Raw genomic sequence first — 21,013 nt, 5'->3', positions numbered from 1 at the left:
ATGCAGGTGTCACTCCGGTTACTAAGAGCTGGCCCCCCAGGTGCAGGACTTGGTTCTATGCGCATGGGGGGGAGTTGGACCCGAAGACAGGCAATGTTTCGACGAAGGCAAGTCTGAAGGGAGCCGACGATGCGATACTTGTTGCAATAGAAGAGGCACGATCGGGGGTGTTCCAGCCCAACAGAGAGAACGACGAGCTTACGCGTGCCCTGGGAAATCCTGAACACCCGGGAAGAACACGAGGCATGGGCGCTATTCCGTGGTATGAGGGGTTTTCAGACTGGAACACCGACTACAGAACCCGTGCGAGAAAGAAGATTGCGGAGGAGAAGAAGAGGAAGATGGAGGAGGAGCAGAGGAAGCGGGACTATGAACGCCTTCAAGGCCTAGAAGCAAGTCAAGCGGAATTGGCAGTCAAATTCCAGCGGCAGCAGGAGCAGATCGACTCACTTACCCAGCAAAGGGGGTCTCAGCAGCTGCAGCAGCTAGCGGATGATCCAGCATTGGATAGCACCGACCCATCCATGCCGAGAAGCAGCGTGGGTTCGGCCGCCCCGGACGACGCAATGCTGGGTAGATACCCCGTGGATGACATCACGGAGAACACTAACTGCGAGCTACACGTCAAAATAACGAACATATCCATGAAGGTGGCGGACGCCGTTGCTTTTACAAATCCCCCCGAGGCAACCTTCCATTGCAACCCGATTCCAGCGGGCTATGCTCGTGTCTTGGTTGATGAGGTGGTGGACCCACCATATTCGGAGCTACAGCTTGACATTCCTGGAGGTGACGACGAGCGCTTTCTCGGAGAGGCCAAACATCGTATCATCCTATGGAAAAAGGATTGCATCATCTTTCGAAGGCCACCGACACCGCGTCAGCCGACTCCTCGTCGAAGTCCGCCACCGAGTCAGCAGTCTCCCGCTCCTGCAAGTCCACCAAGTCCGGCAAAGTGTCAGGCCACTCCTCCTCCAAGTCCGGCAAAGTGTCAGGCCACTCCTCCTCCTCCAAGTCCGCCACAGCGTCAGACGTCCACTCCTCCTCCAAGTCCGGCACAACCTCAGGCCACTCCTCCTCCAAGTCCGGCACAGCTTCAGGCGGCCACTCCTCCTCGTCCAACTCAGCCCCGTCAGCCGTCTCCGCCGCCTCAGCAATCGCAGAAGAGACACCCCGCAGCTATGGTGCGTAGCGGTACGAGTCGAGGTAGTACAGGAAGTACAGGCGGAGGCAAGCGATATAAATATGGTCCAAGCCTCACGCCTCTTCCGCAGAGGGCTTATGACAGGTCCGAGGAGGAAATCGCAGCCATATCGAAGGCCGAGGTGGAAGCCCATTTTGCACCGAAACCGCCACCGCCGCCAAGGGAGAAAGTGCCTGAGGAAACGATTGACCACTTCATTCGTATGGCTCAACCACCAGCTCCCAAGCCTGTTGACACAGACTATGAGCGCCACATCAGGAAGTTAAATCGAGCACGTCTACGTAAGGAGGCGAGCTCGGGATCGAGCAAACAAGAAGCAGCTGTCAAAAAATGCGGGAAAACCATTCCCCAGCTGGGAGAACAGGCGGCGCAATCGATCCCCTCGCTTGTTGTGCCAACAACACGTGACAGTACGCGCGCCCAATATTATTGTGGGCAAACAGTTTACGTTCCTGAGGTGGGCAATGTGGTAATAACGGAGGAGCATATAATGCAGGCTGAAGTTCTCAAAATCACTGTTGGACAACTCCTCGAGATCGAGCCCATGCCTGTGCTTAGAGAGGATGAAATAAAACGGAAATATGTCCGGGGCCAACCTTTGGTCGAGCCAGACAAGGTCAAGAACCTCCCAACGAGAATGTATGAATTGCATCAATGGTACATGAACATTACCAAGATTTCAGATCGATTGTCCCTCATGGTGAATGTCAAGGAGGATCATTACTTCCATGAGAAAGCTCTGTCCGTTGAGTATTCTGAACTGTTTCAGTTATACAATCAAGACGCACTCGACAAATCTATCGTCAGTTGCTATTGTCTGTAAGTGATTTCTTTCTGTAATTTAAGTCTCAAGCTAGCTGTAGTGATCCTTTTGATCAATCATTACCTGTAATTATCCTCACTATATTCTTTTCTGTGGTATTATGCAGGATGAAGATGTATGAAATGAGAAAAGGTGGACGCTATGGCATTGGGTTCATTGACCCAAACACCGTTAATGAATACACATGGCGGATAAATCCACATCATCAAAAGGACGTAGAGGACAACATGCTAGAGTTCTTGAAGCGCCTCAAATACAATGAAGATATACTACTTCCTTACAACTTCCAGTGAGTCACACTGTCTTGTACTACAAATTCTCTGTTTTTGCCTACTAGCTAGCTACATGTTTTTGCTTACATATGCCCGCTTAATTAAGACATGCAAACGTGTGTGCATGCAGATTTCACTGGGTCTTGTGTATCATTAAAGTTGACGACGGAACAGTTGAAATACTGGACTCACTACTCAAAGTTAAAACTGACTATAACATCTTGTTTGGGATAGTCAACAGGTAATTTCAATCATTATTAACTATATATCTCGGCCTATTTAGTTCGTCATTTCATGATATGAACTATTTAATAACCCCTTTATTCATTTTCTTTGTCGGCGGGCAGGGCTTGGGCAAGGTTCATCAGCGTCACGGATGGCGAATGGAAAAAAAAGCTTCAATGGTTTCGACCCAAGGTAAGTAATTAAGTAGTACTAGCTAGCTAGCTAGCTGCCATCTCTTTAATTATCATGCTTGATTAATTATTATCTGATCAAATTCCATTCTCGTAAAGGCCCTGAAGCAGGCGCAGGGGACTGATCTGTGTGCATTCTGCGTTTGCGAGAACATTCGCATGATGGCGTCCGAAAGGAGCAGATCTCAAAGACAGGAATGGGTACGCTTGTCAGAACACTATTCACAATTTTTACACCATTATCGATATCTAGTCACACAACTAATACACATGCATATTGATCTCCTTCTTAACAGTTCAGAGAGGTGCGGGAGAAGCTCCTAGAAACGGAGCGCGTAGAAGCACTTCAAGAGGAAATAGCGGGATTTTTGCTCGACCAGGTCATAAATCCGAAGGGAGAATACTATTACCCGCTACCGCCCCCATGAAAACCACTTCCAATTGTCATCGTGCTCCGAAGGCACCAATTAGGCTAATGCCACTGGCTCCGAAGGCAACATGCATATGTAGGAGAAATTGTATATAGCTAGCTATACATTTGTGTATGTGTGAATTAATTAATATGGTGGTTTGTGAGACATTGATGATATATATATGCATGATTGGTTCTACTAGAAATTCTATTAATATATATATATATATATATATATATATATATATATATATATATGCATAACGTGTACAATGTGTAGTATCATAAAATACCAGCAAACGAAAAAGAATTAAAATGGAAACACAAAATTAAATGAAAAAGAAATCATAAAACTAAAAACCCCCCAAACCTTATAGTACCGGTTGGTATTACCAACCGGTACTAAAGGGCTCCAGCCCCCCGGAGCTGGCTCGTGCCACGTGGTTGCCCTTTACCACCGGTTCGTGCTGAACCGGTACTAAAGGGGGGGGCCTTTAGTGCCCACACTTTAGTGCCGATTATGGAACCGGCACTAAAGGGCCTTACGAACCGGTGCTATTGCCCGGTTCTGCACTAGTGTTCCTTCGCCTATATATACTCTTATACCCTAAAAACATCAGGGGGAGCCACGAAACCACTTTTCCACCGTCGCAACCTTCTGTACCCATGAGATCCCATCTTGGGGCCTTTTCCAGCGATCTGCCGGAGGGGGATTCAACCATGAAGGGCTTCTACATCAACACCATTACCTCTCCGATGAAGCGTGAGTAGTTTACCACAGACCTTCGGGTCCATAGTTATTAGCTAGATGGCTTCTTCTCTCTCTTTGATTCTCAATACCAAGTTCTCCCCGATGTTCTTGGAGATCTATTCGATGTAATACTCTTTTGCGGTGTGTTTGCCGAGATCCGATGAATTGTGCATTTATGATCAAGATTATCTATGTATATTATTTGGTTCTTCTCCGAATTCTTATATGCATGATTTGATATCTTTGCAAGTCTCTTCGAATTATCGGTTTAGTTTGGCCTACTAGATTGATATTTCTTGCAATGGGAGAAGTGCTTAGCTTTGGGTTCAATCTTGCGGTGTCCTTTCCCAGTGATAGTAGGGGCAAAAATGCATGTATTGTATTGTTGCCATTGAGGATAACAAGACGGGGTTTTCATCATATTGATTGAGTTAATTCCTCTACATCATGTCATCTTTCTTAATGTGTTACTCCGTTGTTTATGAACTTAATACTCTAGATGCATGCTAGATAGCAGTTGATGTGTGGAGTAATAGTAGTAGATGCAGGCAGGAGTCAGTCTACTTGACACAGTAGTGATACCTATGTTCATGATCATTGCCTTAGATGTAATCATAATTATGTGCTTTTCTATCAATTGCTTGGCAGTAATTCGTTCACTCACCGTAATACATGCTATCTCGAGAGAAGCCACTAGTAAAACCTATGGCCCCCGAGTCTCTTTTCCATATTATTGAATCTCGTTGACATCTTTCTAGTTTCCAATCTACTATTTTGCATATTTACTTTCCAATCTATAAACCAAATATACCAAAAATATTTACTTTTCCGTTTATCTATCTCTATTAGATCTCACTTTTGCGAGTGACCGTGAAGGGATTGACAACCCCTTTATGGCGTTGGTTGCAAGTTTGATTGTTTGTGAAGGTATTCGGTGACTTGTGCGTCGTCTCCTACTAGATTGATACCTTGGTTCTCAAAACTGAAGGAAATACTTATGCTACTTTGCTGCATTACCTGACGGTGTCCTGGACCAGGGGGTACTCACCACGTCGTCTCCCGATTAGTTGGATTGGGCCAAGGACCCCCATGGCCGTTTACTCATGGGCCAGTTCGGACAACCGAAATATACACAAGGAAGATTCCACAAGACTTGGTGATCAAGACGAGGACTCCTCCCCACCGGCGTATTCGGCTAGGACTCTTGTTATCCTAGGCCTCTGGTACATTATATAAACCAGGGCCAGGCTAGTCGATAGATTATGACATTACTCATCATACCTCTAGGGTTTAGACCACAACATATGATCTCGAGGTAGATCAACTCTTGTAACCCCTATACTCGTTAAAGTCAATCAAGCAGCATGTAGGGTATTATCTCATCAAGAGAGCCTGGAGCTAGGTAAAATCTCGTGTTCATGTTACCATCGATCCTAAGACACATAGCTTGGGACCCCCTACACGAGATCTGCCAGTTTTGACACCGACAATGGTGCTTTCATTGAGAGTTTCACTGTGTGATCGACAAAAGGATCAATGGCTCGACTGCAGATCAACTGCGACGTTGGCTTCTTCGTCACTGGCTCGACTGGTCACCTTGGCTTGACCGAGGACTGCGCCCTACCTCCGATCATCATGTTCGGATGAGGGCCTTCATCAAACATTGACTACGACCTCTATCAAGATCATGGAGGAATCATCCATGGAGCTCGGGGGCTCAACGTCAACATTACGCTCGGGCGACTGGGCAGTTTTTTCCGAACAACAAACTTGTATCCGCCGCCACCACCTCCTCGAGCATCGCTTTGACAATTCCTTTGGTGGGTTTGTGCGGAATTGAGTCTACAAAAACCATGGAAAATTTCGTCGAGTTCCAATGGAGGAATCTCTGGCAATCCTTGATATACCAGAGCCCTGTCAAATCTGGACGGGAATCTGGACGAGTTTAGGGCGTGGTGTCCAGCATCTAGCTCAGATGTCCTTTGGAAGATCCAACGTTGATCGGCTGCGGAATTCCTATATCTACCACCTATCAAAATTTCAGCTCGATCTGACAGTCCAAACTCCGGGAACCTTCCGATTAGTGCATCACTTTTTGGACCTGTTTTCTGCGCGAGAACGAATCCGACCCGAGTTCATCTCCTCTATGAACGAGATTTCGGACATCCTTTTTGAAGGAAATTTTTGTTTGAGGTATTGTGTTTTATTCTCAAACACATCCCACTAATATTAAAAGTGTTTTTAGAATACGATCTTCACCATCGCACCGGTGTCAAACCAGCACGACAACATTGCTCCACGGCGGCCGACCTGCGCTAGACACGTCACTGCTTTGCTGAGCCGGGCTCAACTTCTCTGGATCATCATCTCAGTGAGCCGAACAAGAGTGTGTCATCGCGAAGGATAAATTATCACCAACATCGTCGCCCCACGGATTACACGGAGCGGGAATACCGGCATCGCCGCATCTTCACTTCATCAAGCCGGCATTGACCGCGTCACAATTTATGACCTGCATCGGCATGGCCGCACTGTTGCTTCTTCAAGCCGATGTCCATCACGCCGAACTGCTTCAACACCTCGGCTAACATGGTAGCTACAACGTCTCCTTATCGACCTGCTCCGTCACCTCGACTAGACGGAGGGCTTCGCCATCTCTTCATCAACTTACTTCGGAGACTTCGGCGTCACCAGCCGACTAGCTTCATCACATTAGCTGGACGACGGGCTTCGCCACGGCGAGCCAACCTTTGCCAGCATCGCCATGCCATAGCTTCATCACCCATCAGGCAATGGGTGTGCGGATCGAGTCCCAATTTTGGGAGTAACCTTTCTTCAGACCGCTACAACAAATAAACCAGGTGCTATTAATCCTAGCAATTTTTGCTTGTTTGGGTTTATTTTTTCCAAGGAATTATTACTCTGCTTTGTTCCATCATCTATACACAGGTCTATCAAATGGTGGCCGCATTAACAACGTTGGCGTGGTGGTTTGGACAGGTTCCATACATAGTTCGACGGACACCGTATCCGGAACTCAGACCGACCTGTGAATTCGGGCTTTGCCACGCCTTTACCACATCACGCTGATGCCCTGCTTCGACATTGACCTCGACTTTAGGCCATATCTCTTTCATTATTTACTTCACTTGTATTAAATAAGTATAAGATTTTTTTAATAAACATTATTATCTTTAATTGTCATTACTTTTGGTTTGCACTATTTTATCTATACAGCCAATCGACTCAGGCTGAGCCGCGCTGTCGCCTCCGTCAACCGAATTGGGTTGTTTCCTTGGCGCGCCGACCTGCTCCATTACCGCGGCTGGGTTGGGGGCTTCATCTTTTCGGAGTGCCGAACTCTCTGCTCGGCCACCTTGGGACCAGCCTGTGGGCTGGAACCTTGTCCCGCATCAAGCTCGGACCGCGTCATCAATGCCGAACACATTAAATAGCTAAGTCGCTTTCATGCTCAGAAACTTTCAGTTTTAAATTTTGTTCGGTTCGACCAAGCATTATACTTTTTTGGAAAAAAGTTGTTTGTGAAAAAATTCCTTGTCATAACTTTGTTTGTGACACACAAATTCAAACACCTCGTTTACTTGGGGGCTTCCTTTATGAAGCCTTTCCTCTTGCATACGATTATACTTGTACGGCTTCGTTCCTTGTTCGTGTATTACGCCACAATATGCACCATATTGACTTAAGTTGTTCCACAAGCTGGGTTGCCTTGCTCCCATGCTTACCACTACGTTCTCGATTGTTCGGCTAGGGAGTAAAGGGAGCACCTCTGCGATTGTCATGGCGGGTCATCCAAGCTCGGACCTCAGACTGTGTGAAGCCGAAAGTTAGCGCACTTATTGTTTTCAATCATGGTCGGCACACAACGGAACTCATGAGTACAAATAATCTATTGCACAAGTCTCATAGTAACAATGAGGAACTGAAGAAAGGTATCGGTGGAGGTACTATTTTCTTCGAAGATGCTTCTTACACTTCGTCAGTAATATAGCATAAGTTCCCTGAGCTTGCTTTGTCTGTTACAGCCTTATGGCCAGGTTGCCTAGTTATCAGAAACACCGTCGATATTCTCGACAGGTGGAGTACATAACACTTTTTGGTCCTTGACCAAAGAGGGAGAAGCCGATAGTCGGTTAAGACGCGTTCAAAGTTCAGGTGAACAAAAATGTAATATAAGTACTTCGGTACATACAATCATTATACATAAAATTCTTTTAACCAAGTCACTTGGGGGTTCTTAAAATTTATATGAGCTATTTTATACTAAATGTGTTTTCTTCTTGGTCCTTGCAAAGGGCTAACCCACGTGAAGTCTTGAGATCGGATGCGTCGTGTTAAAGCACGACAGAAGCACAATTGCTTCCAATTTTTGGATTAACAACGAACACGTGATCTTGTTCGGATGTCCAGTTTTTACTGATGTTTTTTGGTTTTCCAAGCTTATGGCACTTTTAAACTATTTGTGTGCTTTCAGCACAAGTCTCACAGTGCAATGCCGAACACCTTTAGGGATTTGGCAAAAACATTCTCGGATATTGCTATATATGCATCGGTTTCAAATTGTGTCTTCGGTCAATAGTTGGGTTGCCCGGCTCCTGTGCTTGCCTACTACGTTCCGCTTTGTTCGGCTAGGTGTGCAAAGGGAGAACCACTGCGATTGTGCTTCCAGCTCGCATGGTTAAGGACCTCAGTGGAGAAAGCTGAACACTGACTGTCACAATAAGCGTAAAGTGGTTAGTGATCCGATGACTATTTTAAATGACGGGCCGTTCATAACATTGGCCGAAGTGTTTACGGCTTGACCTCGGCTGTCGCCAAACACTAACCGGGGGCTCATAGCTAGCTTCCCCAATTTAAAGCTCCTATGACTAAGTGAAAGTTATAAAGCCTGCATATCTGATTGCCTCGTTTCCGCTAACACAACTGCCTTCGGGCACCGAGACGTCGGCTAAGGGTTGTCTTGTTTTTGCGGAAACACCCTACGTAGTACCTACAGAGGGGTAGAAGCCGACAATGGGCCACTTTCAACTAATAAACGGTCGCAACGGAGTCAAAATAAACATATCATCGGCACTTGTATTTAATATACAAGGGCCGCCTTCCATAATCAACTTTATAAAGCCATAAATTGCATCAATTTGACTTAAGATTTTTGCCAAGCTGGGTTGCCTGGCTCCTGTGTTTACCCCTACGTTCCCGATTGTTCGGCTAGGTGGTAAAGGGAGTACCTCTGTGATTGTTACTACTAGGTCATCCGAGTAACTACCTCAGACTGGGTGAAGCCGAAAGCTAGCAATCTTAAAGGATCATATTGTCGGATATCTGGTTCCGGCAAAACCCTTACGGTTCGAGCACTTGGGGTGTGCATGAAGATTTCCCCCTATCGAATCTCTCTCCCTGCCTCGTCGCGATCCCTAGTTTAGCTAAATGAAATCACAACACAAGAGACACGAGGTTTATACTGGTTCAGGCCACCATTATGGTTTAATACCCTACTCCAGTGTGTGGTGTGGTGGATTGCCTCTCGGGTTGACGATGAACAGTACAAGGGGAAGAACAGCCTCCTGAGGCGAGGTGTTCTTGTGCTCTGTGGGTGATTCTGGTCCAAATGGATCTCTCTCCCTTCGATCCCCTCTCTATGATGGTGGCTAGTCCTATTTATAGAGGCCCTGGTCCTCTTCCCAAATATTGAGCGGGAAGGGATTCCACAACGGCGGGATTTGAAAGGGGACAGCTAGTACATGCTATCCTGACTAAAGGTGGTCTTCGCCTGCCAAAGGCTCTGGTGATGACGCCGTCTTGGGCTCCATGATGACTTCCATCTTGCCGTCCTGCTAGTCTTGGTCTCGTTGCACCGATATGGAAACCTTTTCCTGATGCCTAGGTACTCTGCGCCCGCGCTTGCCCCCTTAGCACCAAAGGGGAAACTAGTACACTGCGCGCGCTGGCGCCCGCCTGGCCTTGGTCGTCATGGCTTGCGTCATGGGAACCTCGCAAGGTACCCCGTGCCTTGATCTCTCCACCTCCCTCGCGAGCCTGCCTGGTGAGGCCGCTTCGGAGGAGGCCGTGCGTCGTCAGCCCCGCGAGGCTTTGCCCCTCGCGAGGGTCTTGAGTGCTTGGTTGATGAAGACATGCCTTTTACTGGGCTGCTGGTGGAGCCACGCAGCGGGTCGCAGGCAGGCAGGGCTGGATACCCCCATATCCAGAACACCGACAGTAGCCCCTAGGCCCAAGGCGCGCTCGGACTTGGCTTAGCGGCAAAGCCAAGGGGCAAGTGCGGAGCGCCATGGGCCCTCAAGCCTGCGGCCTTGGTTGACGCGTGGCAACTGATTGGATGCGGGCGTCTCCGCTTCCCCATGTCATCTCAATATCCGCCTGGCTAGGCGACCCTGACGCCTTATGCAGTTATTTCCTCCTCGCAAGCAGCGTGCTCCCCATCCTTCCTTCTTCCTGGGCTCTGCCTCCACTCCCAATCTGACTTGCGTTCTCCTCCCTCCATTGCCATGGCGCCGACTAGCACGAATAAGGGGAAGAAGCCTCTGCTCTCTGCTAACCCATCTCCGATAACTGAACCCGTCGTTGGCCGGTCGCTGGTGCTCAACTTGGAGGCCGTGGAGAAGGTCTGTCCTGTGCTTGCCTCCAGCTTCAACGAGTGGAGGAAGACGGTGGCTTGGCCTGCGTCCCATGCCTCCATTGATAGGTCAGTTACCGAGGTTCGGTTCTTTGTCGACGCCTTGTGGGCTAGCCTGGTTCCCCCTTTCTCTGCCTTCTTGAATGCAGTGCTTTCCCATTATCAGATCCACATGTTGCATCTTGATCCCCAATCCGTCGCCCTTCTCCCTGTTTTCACCTTTGTCTGTGAGGCCATGATGGGCATTTCTCCTTCCGTCGCCTTCTTGCGCCATTTCTTTTCGCTGCATCTGACTGATCCCTCGCAATGCTCGGCGTGCGTGAGCTTCCTTGCCGCGGCGGAGACTGCCGCTTCGGGGATTGATTTTGCTCTCCCGCCGTCTGTGAGCGGGTTCCGGACACGCTGGGTGGACGTGGATGTTAAGGTGCGCACCCCTCTGCTCTCGCTTCCGTCATTGCCCGCTGTCCCCAACTCCGGTTGGGGCCATGAGAAACTCGAGAGCCCTCGTCTCTCCTTTGTCTGGTTCCGATTGAAGAGGCTGAGATACCTTGGTGTGACTGCGCCTCAGGTGGTGAAGGAGTTCCTCCAGCGTCACGTTGCTCCTCTCCAGCGCCATTCCCGGCTGATGTGGTCCCTGACTGGTGACCGAGATCGCATGAGTCTTTAGGAGTCGGGGCTCCCGCCCGAAGCACTGAGGAAGGTGCTCGAGGTCTTGACCGGCGACCCCTCACTGGGCGACTTGTCGCACGGGGGCGGCCTCTTGTATCTCTGCTCGAACAAGGCCGAGTTTGGGAGGCAGATGCCTTCCTTCGATGAATGGGGGATGCGTCTAGTCGGCCTTGTGGGATCCCGCGAGAATCCCGTCGTCGTGGCTCCCCTCCTTGCCGCCGGCACCGAGTTTGCCCCGAGAGTGGGTGCGGGAAGGCAAGCATCGCTCGAGGTCGGAGGCACAGGTGTCCTGGTGCCGGTGCCGCTTGGGGTTCCCGAGGCGTCATCCTCTGGGACTCGTGAGGCTCGCCCTGAGGCAGTTATTGGGGAGATGCAGCTTGCGGCTCCGGAGGCCATCGCACCTGAGGCCTTGGCGGACTAACATGAGGCGGGGCCTGGATGCTCTTCCCAGCTTTGCGCTCCTGAGGTGGACCGCCTGGGTGTCCCTCCCGCCATGCGCCGTGCTAACCCCCATGTCGAGCGCCTAGGCCGGTTCCGTGTGGACTTCGCCGAACTCTGCAAGAGGAAAGAGTCCTCGAGCTGCAATGGTTGCACCTTCCGGCCGCTGAAGCACAGAAAGTACTTTTCCATTAACGAGTAAGTACCTTAACCTTGTAATTCCTCGATTGCTGCTTTCTCTCCTGACTACGGCTCTTCAGGGCCCCTCTTGCTGATCCTGTGAGATCTCTCGAGGAGCAGCCTCTTCAGGCCTCATCTTCATCGCTGGCCTTAAGCGCCCCGAGCCTGCACACTGCCCCTGACGCGGGGCTCGGAGGAGCAAGCCTGCCTGCAAGGTGCCTTGAGCCTGTGCCCTTGCCGCCTTTCCTTCACGACCTCGCCTGGAGTGAGGCAAGCCTACCCAGGGCTCCTCCTCTGGTCATGGATGGACAATGGTGGGCGTCAATCCTAGGATCCTCTTCAGGCGGCGAGTCTACGCCAGCCCCGGCCCCTCACGGGGCCCGGCCAGCAGTCGTGGGGGTGTCGGTGTCAAAACCGGCGGATCTCAGGTAGAGGGTCCCGAACTGTGCGTCTAATGCTAATGGTAACAGGAGGCGGGGGGAACGCTGTTTACCTAGGTTCGGGCCCTCTTGATGGAGGTAATACCCTACTTCCTGCTTGATTGATCTTGATGATATGAGTATTACAAGAGTTGATCTACCATGAGATCGTAGAGGCTAAACCCTAGAAGCTAACCTATGATTATGATTGTTCTTGTCCTACGGACTAAACCCTCCGGTTTATATAGACACCAGAGGGGGCTAGGGTTACACAGAGTCGGTTACAAAGAAGGAGATCTATACATCCGAATCGCCAAGCTTGCCTTCCACGCAAAGGAGAGTCCCATCCAGACACAAGACGAAGTCTTCAATCTTTTATCTTCATAGCCAACAGTCCGGCATAAGCATATAGTCCGGCTATCTGAGGACCCCCTAATCCAGGACTCCCTCAGTAGCCCCTGAACCAGGCTTCAATGACGATGAGCCCTGTGCACAGATTGTCTTCGGCATTGCAAGGCGGGTTCCTTCTCCGAATACTCCATAGAGTATCTTAAATACGAGGATCGTGCCCGGCTCTGCAAAATAATTTCCACCAACCACCGTAGAGAGCACAATGTTCCAAAAATCTAATCTGCTGACAACATTTCATAGCGTGACATTATGCTGCGGCCCAATCATTATACAAACCGTTTTTCCCAGCCTGCTACTGCATGTACAGCGAGGCGGTTTTATTGGCACGTCTTGTCGAAGCAGAGATCATGTTCTCCTTATTACATGATTCTCATCAATACGGGCGTGGGTAACCCAACCACGCCATCAATACGACGGTTGGGGAATAAGCGAGTTTATAGGGCAAGTGGGGAGGCGCACAGTTTCAACCGCCTTTATAAAGATATAAGGATTCCCCTTTTTTCACCCACGCCCTCTTCCCTTGCTCATCCATTCTCGCACGCTCGAGCTGTAGCGCCCAAGCCCTCACTTTCTCCACAAAGTCATTCAAGCATGTCCGGAGTAGGAGGCAAGTGGATGGCCTCTTGTGTCACGGAGGAGGACATAACGAAGCTACGGGAGGCCAAATACCTGGCCGCAAACATTGCGCACAGGCTTCCGGCCGAGTGGCAGATCATCCCCACTCTGAAACCTCGGGAAAGAGTAGTGTTCCTCTCTCATTTCGTCCGCAGACTGGGATTTCCCCTACACCCATTCGTCCGCGGGCTTATGTTTTACTACGGGCTTGATTCTCATGATCTGGCCCCCAACTTCATCCTCAACATCTCGGCGTTCATCATCATGTGTGAGGCTTTCCTCCGTATCTCGCCCCACTTCGGCCTATGGCTGAAGACCTTCAACGTGAAGCCAAAGGTGGTGGTCGGCCAACAAGCGGAGTGCGGGGGCGCCATGGTGGGCAAGATGCCCAACGTCGCTTGGCCCGAGGGCTCCTTTGTGGAGACCATAAAGGGGTGGCAATCGGAGTGGTTCTACATCACCGAGCCGCGCAACGCCAACTGCTTGGCGGCCCCCGAATTTCGATCCGGCGCCCCCATGCGGCTCACCTCCTGGAAAGAGAAGGGCTTAGCCTAGGGGTCTGTGGCAGAGCTGTCCGGACTGCAGAACTATGTCTAGAATATGATAAGCAAGAAGATCAAGCTCGTCAACATAGTACAAGTCATGCTCTTACACCGGATCCTTCTGTGCCAACGACGGGTTTGCAATAGTGGGAGTTCGACCCGGCCGAACACCAGACACTACGAGAACTCTTCGGCACGATGCACGAAGACGTCTAGAAATTGTTGTTCAAGACCAACGAGGTAGCACCACCCATAACCGAAGATCACGGACTCAGTGTCAAGCACCCCGCCAATCCGGTATGTTTATGTGTTTTGCAGGACGCACTTTTCATCAGCACATCTAGAGGAGGATCCTAAGCCTTTTACGCTGTTTCTGCAGGATTGGGTAGTAGTAGCGGAGAGGATCGACTGCGCGGCTCTATTACCAGAAGATTCGAAATCGGAGCTTCTAACAAGGATGTTGTTTCCGGCGCCCTATGAGGTGCCGGAGAAGAAGGCCAAGAAGATGGCCGTGGGGACCAGGAAAGGTCTCCGGCGCAAGGTTGTATCGGACTCGTTGTCTGAGCACACCGAGATGCACTCCTCCCACGAAGAGGAGGAGGAGGAGGAAGAAATCCCCCCTCCCCCCACCGGGAGGAGAAGAAGAGAAAAGCCGCCCCACAGGGGGAGGCCAAGATGCCGAAGAAGGGAAAGACATCCCCTCCGGACCACTCCACCACGGCCGCCTACAACAACGAGGAGTGGTTGCCCAGGGACAAGCCCCTGGCGAAGTTGTAAGTATCCATACTTCATAGTACTTTCAGTGTGTTTGGCTTCATTGCTTCTTATAATGCCGAACACGCATATGCAGTCCGGCCGAGTCCCACATCGAGGTATCCTCTTCAGATGTGTCTTTGAGTCAATCAGAGATGAATAGCTATTCACTCCCGACGGACACCTCCCCCTGGCCCGCGGATGACACCGAGGTGTTGTCCCAGAGGTTACTGGAACGGGGGGGGGGGGGCTGATGGTTCTGGAGATACCCCAAGGCGAAATCCCAGATGCCGGGCACATGGGGGGAAAGACCCATATGGATTCTGCTGACGGGGGCCGTAGCAAGTCTGGCCCCCAGCCGGGTACTGCGCTAGAACCTCCAATGGTTCCGGATTCAGGTAGGCAGCCCTTCACTAAGGAGGGCGAGCCGCCTGTGCCGATGACCTCTGTCCACCCAGAGGCATCGGACAATTTGCTGGAAGTGCTTCACGACGCTTTCATTGACGAAGAGCACCATACTCTTATGAGTACGGTGATTGAGAAGGTTCGGTCCGCCAAAAGCGGATTGACCGAAGCATGCGCCAGCCTCCTAACAGGCTTTGAGGTAAGTAACAAAAGTGTAAGAAAATATCGCATTATAGATAGTAGCCCCTGATAGTCTGTTTGGTGTTCGGAAAGAAAAGCCAAATAGAGGGTCAACTGGTATCCGCAGGAGTCTAACCGAAAATGTCTATGTGAATAAGCAGGCATCGCTGCTGGCTGCTGCCGCCCGCACTGCGGAGGTCGCCGGACTGAAGCGGGACCTGGGGCGGGCCTAGGAAGAGCTTGGCCTCGTAAAGAGGCAGCTCGATGAGAACAAAGGTAAGTAATACCACGTTCGTGTGTCATATAAGCGAATAATCGTTTATGCTAACAGAAGCATCATGAATTTTAATAGGGGCCACGACTGAATTGGTGGCTCTTAAGAAAGTGTTGTCCAAGGCCGAAGACAAGGCGGCCAAGGAGGGCATCGAGCGTGAGAAACATGAGGCTCAGGTTAATGAGGTCCAGCAAGAGCTCCAGGACTTCGTCAAAAAATTCGAGTCCTTGGAGCGTGACTCCAAGACGTAAGAGTCCGAGCTTGCGAAGGCCCTCCAGAGTGCACGAGACGCCAACGCCGAAGCCCAAATGGCACTCCAAGAGATTCAGGCGGCCAAGAAGATAGCGACGGGTAAGGCATTCATTATACAAAGCAAGCATGTAAAGGATACTTTCCTTTTACTTACCTGAATTCGGAACTCTCCAGGGGCGTTCACAGATCTGCCACCTAGCATATCGGATGCCGCGGAGTTCTACCGTGCCGAGGAAGGGAGATCGACGGAGAAGTTGTTCTGGTCTCAATATACTGGGACCAAACATCCGGTGCCCTTGAGTGACCAGCTGAAGCAATTGGTCGAACTGCACAAGGTGGCCGAACTGGCCGTGAAGGACCTCATAGTCCGGCTGTGGCCTGGCAAGCCCCTTCCCAACAGCTACTTCGGCCTTGTAAAGCGGATGGTAAATGCCTGTCCGCGGCTTGAAGTCATTAAGCGGTCCGTCTACATTGAAGGTGCCCGCCGGGCCTTCGCCCGCGTGAAAGTGCACTGGGCGAAGATGGATGCCGAGAAGCTGGTAACGGAGGGACCACCGGAGGGCAAGGCGTGCCGTCACCCGAGAAGTAATATGACGGTGTTATGAAAGGCGCCCGCCTTGTGGTGGAGGAATGTGCCAAGGATGTAATATTTGAATGAATATACTCATGTCATCCTATAATACGAAAACGAGTTCGTGTGCTCTATATAACGCTTGTTGATTTAAAATATTACCTTCTATGCGTCCATTCATAAAAATTTGAAAGTTGGCCAGTTGACGACTTCTGCCCCCATGAACTAGTACTGGGGTGTTCGGGATAAACCTAAACACTCTTTATCCAAATTTTTGGTCCTTTAAGGAGGTGTTTAGCACAGCGAACAAGGCAATCAGACTATATAGCTTTATCACTCTCACTTAGCCATAGAGGTCTACAATTTTAAACTTTGGCGAAGCCCCTAGTATTCGGAAGGCCGAACTTGGGGCGCTATACATGCCTTAAATCGGACAAGGCCGATTCCTCCCCCGAAGCAGAAAAAATCTTTAAGGATTTGAGACCTCTCAAACAGCGACCAGCTGTCGCCACAACATGACAGTCAGTTTTCAGCTTTCTATACTGAGGTGCTCATCTTGAAGAATCGGGACACAATCGCAGTAGTTCTCCCTGCGCTACCTTAGCCGATATAACGGAACGTAAGACACCAAAACATGGGAGACGGGCAAACCCAACTATTGACCCAAGACAAGATTCGGAGCTGATGCATATAATGCTATAAGTTCGGGGTGCCGACTGTCGAAAGTGTACGGACTTTTCTTGCCGTGTTATGGGGTACATTGAAGCCCATGGTGAACTGAACGTACCAAAGTGTGCGGGTGCAATTTGTATTAAATAAGCAGTCAAGGAAAAAGATAAAGAAAATATAATAATAAGCTGACGCTGTATATTTTTCATTGTTATTTAAGTAATACGTCAAAGCGTATGTGTACAAGTAATGCGATAAGCAAAAATAGGATGATTTGACATGTCCTAACCAAGGGCAGGCTGCGTGTGGATATGTAAAACAAGTATAACGATTGTTATCGGAGACCACCTGGGTATTTCTTTGTACGTCAAAGCCTCTTGCCTCCTTGGTTTTTCCTTCCCGAGATGAGTCCGGTAATTAGCCTCTCTGAAAGGGCTTCCCGAAAGTAGGGTCCTGAAAGAAAGAAAATGATTAAGGTATACGGGTCCTGGGGCGGTTGAGCCGCATTGTGGACCACGTCGTAGCCGTGCCTCCGCCTATGCCCATGGTATTTTGAGTGCGTAATTATGTACGCACGACGGATATTTTGCCACTTGACTGGGACTAGGACAGAGGCCGAATTGCTAGTCGAGCTCTGGACGTGCCGGACAATCCTGTTGCAGAGTACTCCAGACTCGCTTGACGGTGTCCGGGGGCTTTATCGTCGAGTTGGCAGTCTGCCTAAGAAGATTGCTTTGTACTTCTGCTGCGAGAGCCGTAGTGTGATCCTCCGTACGGAGCGAGCGTTCTGTGTTTCCATTGACTGTTATAACCCTGCGAGGTCTTGGTATCTTGAGCTTGAGGTATGCATAGTGTGGTACCGCATTGAATCGAGAAAATGCAGTTCGTCCTAGTAGTGCATGATAGCCACTACGGAAGGGGACGATATTGAAGATTAACTCCTCGCGTCGGAAGTTGTCCGGAGATCCGAAGACTGCTTCCAGTGTTATTGAGCCCGTACAACAGGCCTCTACACCTGGAATCACGCCTTTGAAGGTGGTTTTGGTGGGTTTGATTCTTGAGGGATCGATGCCCATTTTGCACACTGTATCCTGATAAAGCAGGTTCAAGCTACTGCCACCGTCCATAAGGACTCGCGTGAGGTGGAATCCATCAATGATGGGGTCAAGGACCAATGCGGTTGAACCGCCATGACGGATACTGGTAGGATGGTCCCTGCGATCGAAAGTGATCGGACAAGACGACCATGGGTTGAACTTTGGGGCGACTGGCTCCATCGCATAGACGTCCCTCAGTGCACGCTTCCATTCCCGCTTGGGAATGTGGGTGGCGTATATCATGTTTACCGTTTTCACCTGGGGAGGAAATTTCTTCTGTCCTCCTGTGTTCGGCGGCCGGTGCTCCTCGTCATCATCTCTATGTAGCCCCTTTTCCTTATTTTCGGCATTCAACTTGCCAGCCTATTTGAACACCCATCATTCTCTGTTGGTGTGGTTGGCTGGTTTATCAGGGGTGCCGTGAATTTGACACGAGCGATCGAGTATGCGGTCCAGACTGGACAAACCCGGATTGTTTCTTTTAAATGGCTTTTTCCGCTGACCGGACTTAGAGCCACTGAATCCGGCATTGACTGCCGTGTCATCGGTGTTGTCGCCGTTGTTCCGACACTTATGTATGTTGCGTTGTGGCTTGCCGCTGCTATGTCGGGCATCTGAAGTGCCAGGATTTCTTAGCGTGATGTTACTACGAGCTAGCCAGCTGTCCTCGCCCGCACAAAAGCGGGTCATGAGTGTAGTGAGGGCTGCCATGGACTTCGGCTTCTCTTAGCCGAGGTGTCGAGTGATCCACTCGTCGCGGATGTTATGCTTAAAGGCCGCTTGGGCTTCGACATCCGGATAGTCGACGATTTGGTTCTTTTTAGTTAGGAACCGAGTCCAGAATTTCCTAGCTGACTCTCCGGGCTGTTGGGTTATGTGACTTAAGTCATCAGCGTCCGGTGGTCGCACACAAGTGCCCTGGAAGTTGTCAAGGAATGCGTCCTCCAGGTTCTCCCAGCCGCCAATCGAGTTTGTCGGCAGGCTATTCAGCCAATGCCGAGCCGGTCCTTTGAGCTTAAGTGGGAGGTACTTGATGGCATGTAGATCATTGCCGCGGGCCATGTGAATGTGGATAAGGAAATCTTCAATCCATACCGCGGGGTCTGTTGTACCATCATATGATTCAATGTTTACGGGTTTAAACCCTTCTGGGAATTCATGATCCATTACTTCATCAGTGAAGCATAGGGGGTGTGCGGCGCCTCTATGCCGGGCTATATCACAACGCAGTTCGAATGAGTCTGGTCTGTTGTATTAGTCCAGGCCGGATTTGTTTTTAGTGTATCCGGCATGACGGTCATCCTCACGTGTTGTGGCGTGCCCCCGTGATCCGTAGATCGATCTTGACTGTACTGCTTTGTTTTCCAATACGTCTCGCAGGTCCTGCGTGTAGCCCCGGGCCTTAGTATTTTTGTTTGATTGGCGACGGGGTGCGGGCGGTTGTTCAGGCTGATACGCCACTTTGTCTCGGCCACGAGGTGGCCGGTCAGCCTCGTCTTGCGCTGGTAGTGTAGGCTCTAGCGCCTCCTCCTCTAATTGAGGTAGCAACCTGCGCTTCGGGTAACTTTTGGTTGGGTGCTCGAGTCTGTATTCCTTGGCTTCCAGGACCTCAGTCCATCTATCTGTTAGCAGATCTTGATCAGCTTGAAGCTGCTGCTGTTTTTTCCTCAGGCTTTTTGCAGTGGCTATAAGCCGGCGCTTGAAGCGCTCCTGCTCGACGGGATCCTCCGGCACGACAAATTCTTTGTCGCCGAGGCTCACCTCGTCATCGGAGAGAGGCATATAATTGTCGTCCTCCAAGTCTCCATCCGTTGCCTGTTCATCCGGGCTAGCTTGCCCATCCTCCCATCCGGCTTGCTCAGTGCTTGGCTGGGCGGTGTTGTTTTCATCTTCGGCATCATCGTCTCTTGTGTCGGTATCACAACTTTTTCTATGGCGGGGGTTAGAGCGGCGCCGATGACGCCGATGCTTAGATTGCTTCTCGAGGGGATTATCATCCGTTGCCTTATCACCATTGCTTTCTTTAGGTGTATCCACCATATATATATATATATATATATATATATATATATATATATATATATATATCATATGATGAGGTGCCTATCCAGCGCCCTGTGGGTGGTGGTTCCTGTTCTTCTCCGGCATCGTCGTCCATACCGTTGATGTCTTCGGAGTCGAAGCCGAGCATGTCGGTTAAGTCATCGACAACGGCTACTAAATGGGTGGTGGGTGGGGAACGAATTTCTTCGTCGTCCGCTTCCCACTCAAGCCGGACATAGTTCGGCCAAGACTCTCCTGATAGATAGAGAGACCTCAATGAATTTAGCACGTTGCCCAGGGGTGAGTGCTGAAATATATCTGCGGAGGTAAACTCCATGATCGGTGCCCAATCAGATTCGATAGGCACAGACGTGCGCGATTCGGAACCTATGACCGGAGACGAGTCTGAGGGTCCGATGACACAGTTCTCTTTGGAGGTGAAGTCTGTGTTCGGCCCCAGCGCCGATGAATGTGCGGGCTCGCGACGGGGTCCATCCACCCGTCCTTGGATGGCGTGATCTGCTCCGGATCGAAGGCCGAGGCAGCCGTAGGTGCGATATCCCGAACACCGTCTGATAGCAGATCTAAGTCATGCCTGTCGTGACCATTCGGCGCTCCTGACGTGGGCTCGAATCCATCGAAGATCAAGTCTCCGCGGATGTCGGCTGTGTAGTTCAAGTTTCCAAACCTGACCTGATGTCCAGGGGCGTAGCTGTCGATCTGCTCCAGATGGCCAAGTGAGTTGGCCCGTAGTATGAAGCCGCCCAATACAAAGATCTGTCCGGGGAGGAAAACCTCACCCTGGACAACATCGTTGCTGATGATTGAAGGAGCCATCAAGCCTTATTGTGACGACATAGTGGAACTCTCAATGAAAGCACCAATGTCGGTGTCAAAATTGGCGGATGTCGGGTAGGGGGTCCCGAACTATGCGTCTAAGGCTAATGGTAACAGGGGGCAGGGGA

Source organism: Triticum aestivum, chromosome 6B (genome assembly GCF_018294505.1).
Source record: "Triticum aestivum cultivar Chinese Spring chromosome 6B, IWGSC CS RefSeq v2.1, whole genome shotgun sequence".
Taxonomy (NCBI): domain Eukaryota; kingdom Viridiplantae; phylum Streptophyta; class Magnoliopsida; order Poales; family Poaceae; genus Triticum; species Triticum aestivum.
Note: the sequence above shows the minus strand (reverse complement) of the source record.